The following is a 4,378-nucleotide window of genomic DNA, read 5'->3' as shown; positions in this document are numbered from 1 at the left end:
ATATATAAATACATACATATATTATATATATATGTATGTATTTTTTATAGAGACATGGTGTCACTCTGTTGCCCAGGCTGATCTCAAACTCCAGGACTCAAGTGATCTGCCCACCTTGGTCTCCGAAAGTGCTAGGATTACAGGTGTGTACCACCGTGCCTGGCTGACTTTTTTTCTGTACCTTTTTAGAGACAAGGTCTCACTCTACCAGGCTGGTCTCAAACTCTTAGGTTCAAGTGATTTGCCCATCTTGGCCTTCCAAAGTGCTGGGATTACAGGTGTGAGCCCCTGCGCCTGGCCCAGAGGAGCTAGTGCTACTAGTTCTAAATCTGGGTGTGCCTGTGAGTCACCCATGTCCCCTCTCTGGGTCTCATATTTCTCAGTTGTAAACCAGGCTTAGCAAATCTTTAAATCTATGCAATTTAAAGCTTTTTTTTGCTCTTTTGCAATTGCATTTCGAGGAATCCATTCCCAGGGAAATTCTCACCGCATAGCACATGAACACAGATGCCAGGATGCAGTTGCACCTTCCTTTGTGGAGCAAAAACTTGGAAATATCCTTAAAAGTGATTAAGTAAATGAGAGTTCTATCTGTGCTCTGGAGTGCAAGACCGCGGACTATGGCTTTCAGGTTTCTCTGGTGACACCTGCTGGCACAAAGGGATACTGCAGTCCAACTTGGCTATGTATTGGGAATTTCTAGAATAAGAGAGGTTCCGGGCAATTGTGTGAGGGTGGTTTGGGAAGGCACAGAGCAGGGAGAGATTTGGAAGGAAGGTCAAGGCAAGGAGGTGGCCTGAGTGTGGAGGTTGCAAGCATAGACTTGAGTTCCAATTCTGGCTTCACTATTTACTAGCTGGGTGAGCCTGGGTGGATTTGGGACTTTCTCTGAGCCTTTCTTCTTCTGTAAAACAAGGATCCTAGACCAGGTGCAGTGGCTCATGCCTGTAATTCCAGAACTTTGGGAGGCTGAGGCTGGCAGATCACGAGGTCAAGAGTTCAAGACCAGCCTGGCCAACATGGTGAAACCCTGTCTCTACTAAGAATACAAAAATTAGCTGGGTGTGGTGGCGTGTGCCTGTAATCCTAGCTACTCGGGAGGCTGAGGCAGGAGAATCGCTTGAACCTGGGAGGCGGAGGTTGTAGTGAGCTGAGATCATGCCACTGTACTCTAGCCTGGGCGACAGAGCAAGACTCCATCTCAAAAAGATAAAATAAAATAAGGATCCTAAGGCCTGTGTTACAGATTATTGGTGTGGGCTGGGTGAAAGGATTAACTTATTTAATAATTTATTGAAACAACATTGAGCAGCTGTCAGTGATTGACAGTCTCATCTAGGTGCCAGGGATACAGCAGGAGATGAGGCCTAGGTCCTGCCCTCCTGGAGCTTACAGTCTAGTGCAGAGAACACAACAAACTAATAAGCAGGCATATGACATAATTTCAGGTATTATTTTTATTTATTTATTTATTTTTGAGACAGAGTCTCACTCTGTCACCCAGGTTGGAGTGCAGTGGTGCCATCTTGGTCACTGCAGCCTCCGCCTACTGGGTTCCAGTGATTCTCATGCCTCAGCCTGCCAAGTAACTGGGACTCCAGGTACACACCACCACATTGGCTAATTTTTGTATTTTAGTAGAGGTGGGATTTTGCCATGTTGCCCAGACTGGTCTCGAACTCCTGTCCTCAAGTAATTCACCCACCTCGGCCTCCCAAAGTGCTGGGATTACAGGCATGAGCCACCGTACCCAGCCTAATTTCAGGTATTGATGACACTACAAAGGAAAATAAAGCAGGAGGCATGTTGGTGTAGATGGAGGCATTGTTGCAAGTGGGGTGTGTGGGGAGGGTGTCTCTGAGGAGGCTTGAGCAGAGCCAGAGGAGCCGTGTCCTGTGTGCATATGAAATGCATAAGAAATGCTAGCAGAAGAGCCTCACATGTAGGAAAGGGCCAATAAATGGTGGGTCATCATCTTATTACACACAGCAGAGCGAAAGGAAGGGAGGGATTGGAATCCATTTCCCAGGGTCTGCGGCGGTCAGAGAGAGTGACAGAAGATTCCCTGGGCTGGCAGGTGGAGCGGCAGCCCTGCTCATGGTGTGGGGAGTGGGGAGCCCTGGACCTGAGGAGACCAAGCTCTGGGTGGCCTTGAGCGAGCCACTGTCTGGGCCTCAGTTTCCTCATTTGGAAAACAGGGCCGATAATGCCCACTTTGTGAAACTGGGGGGTGCCATAGGCTGAATGATGACCCCTCCAAATCATTATGTTGAGATTCTAACCCCCAGTACCTCCGACTGTTACTGTATTTGGAAATAAGGCCTTTAAAGGGGTAATTAAGTGGCTAGGCACAATGGTTCACACCTGTAATCCTAGCACTTTGGGAGGTCGAGGAGGGCAGATTACTTGAGGTCAGGAGTTTGAGACCAGCCTGGCCAACATGGTGAAACCCTATCTCTACAAAAAATACAAAAAGTAGCCAGGCATGGTGGTGCACATCTGTAATCCTAGCTACCCGGGAGGCTGGGGCAGGAGAATTGCTGGAAACCAGGAGGCAGGGGTTGCAGTGAGCCAAGATCGCGCCACTGCACTCCAGCCTGGCCCACAAAGTGAAGCTCCCTCTTCGAAAAAAAAAAAAAAAAAAGAGGTAATTAAGTAAAAATGAGATCATTAGGGTGGACCCTAATCCAATATAATGGTTGTCTTCATAGGAAGAGGAAATTTGGACACAGACACAAACACAGGGAGGGCCATGTGAGCCCAGAGCAAGAAGGCGGCCATCTACAAGCCTCGGAGAGAGGCTGTGGGAGAAACCAGCCCCACTCACACCTTGACAGCAATCTCTGTTGTCAAACCACACAGTCTGTAGTCCTCTGTTACGGCGAGCCCTGCAAACTGAGATGGGGTTGTTGTGGAAATACGGCTGGGCACACAGGAGACCCTCAGTGGAGGCTGATTTCTTTGGCCTAGTGCCACATGGAGCCCGACCATTGGCTGAGCTGGAGGCCTGATTGTGACCACTCAACGTCTCTGTAAAGCTCGGGGTCTGCCTTGAGATTCTGCACTTACCACGGAGTGGCCCTGCCTTGGGGACCCATCTCACCTCATTTCTGCCCTCCTTTCTGGTTCATGACTCAGCCATCCACTAACGTCTCATGGTAGCACTGTGGCCACTCTGTAAACGACAGCACCACTGGTGTCTCACTGGGGGCCAGTCTGGAAGGGGGAGACCACCTGGGCATTTCAGACAGAAGGGATGGGATACAGGCATTGCTTACACAGATGACGGATGAGCCGAGACGCAGAAAGGCCAGGTGAGGCATTGGCCACAGCTGGAGGCGCTCCGCCCTAGGCCAGCGGGACAGAAGGAAGCTGGGTCCGAGAAACCAGGGCTGGAGCCGCAGTGGGGGCTGCCTGGTAGGAGCTGACCAGGGAGGGAGGGTCTGTCGGGCGGGGGCAGGCGCTCTTTGCTTTCCGATCCAAGCCCCGCCCCCTGCAGCTCTGGGGCAGACAGAACAGAGCTGTGCCCTGCGGCGCCTTTCCCAGGCTCCCGTCAGGTGAGTTCCTATTGGCCAACGGGAGGCCCCAGTCGGAGAGCGCCCCGGAACAGGCCCCTGTGCCTCCAGCTTTGCGGAGTGACGCAGGCCCTGGGCTACAGCAACCCTGCCAGCCCTTCCAGCTTAGAGGTGGCAATGGCTCTTTGCAGCTGCGCTTTCTTTCTCGGAGCGTCCTCCCCATCCCGTTCGGTCTCTGCCTCCACCGTCGTCTCTGTAACCCGTTCCCTGTGGGACAGTCCCTGTTGCAGCGTTCAGGGGTTTCGGTTTTCTGGCTGAACTTAACGCGAGGGAAGGCGCTGACGGCAAGGTGGCAGGTGACCAGCCCAGCAGGCCGTCCAGTCCTCCCTTCCTACAGACAGAAGCGCCGAGGCCTGCGGAGGGGAGAGGCAAGTGGGTGTGGGGGATCGGGGGCAGCCCTGGAGTCAAGACAGGCCTTGTTTTGTCCCAGGAAGAAAATTCCAACACAGACCACAACACCGATGGACCTGGAAAACACTGTGCTCAGTGAGAGAAGTCAGGCACGCAAGGACAATGTTGTATGAGGTACCTGGGATGGGTAGATTCTGAGAGATGGAAACTAGAATAGAGGTTACCTGGAGAGAGGGGGGAATTGTTGAATGAGGACAGAGTTTGTGTCGGGGATGATAGAAAAGTTCTGGAGATCATGAGATGTGATGACAAGTATACAGCATTGTGAATTTTCTTTTCTTTTCTTTTGTGACAAGGTCTTACTCTGTTGCCCAGGCTGGACTGCAGTGGTGCAATCCTAGCTCGCTGCAGCTTCCACCTCCCGTGCTCAAGTGATTCTCCCACCTCAGCCT

At 51.6% G+C, this 4,378-nt stretch overlaps 1 long non-coding RNA gene across 1 annotated transcript in view; it reads left to right on the top strand.

Moving 5' to 3' along the window:
• Nucleotides 1-3,658: 3,658 nt before the first annotated feature.
• LOC105502373 overlaps nt 3,659-4,378 on the top strand; it is a 3,662-nt gene continuing 2,942 nt past the window's right edge. The window contains exons 1-2 of the long non-coding RNA XR_001000330.1: nt 3,659-3,871; nt 4,006-4,100. This is a non-coding gene — a long non-coding RNA (uncharacterized LOC105502373). The remainder of the gene's footprint in view (nt 3,872-4,005; nt 4,101-4,378) is intronic.

Source organism: Colobus angolensis, unplaced genomic scaffold (assembly GCF_000951035.1).
Source record: "Colobus angolensis palliatus isolate OR3802 unplaced genomic scaffold, Cang.pa_1.0 Scaffold8, whole genome shotgun sequence".
In the NCBI taxonomy this organism is placed as follows: Eukaryota; Metazoa; Chordata; class Mammalia; order Primates; family Cercopithecidae; genus Colobus; species Colobus angolensis.
Note: the sequence above shows the minus strand (reverse complement) of the source record. Positions and strands in the feature narration are given on the sequence as shown.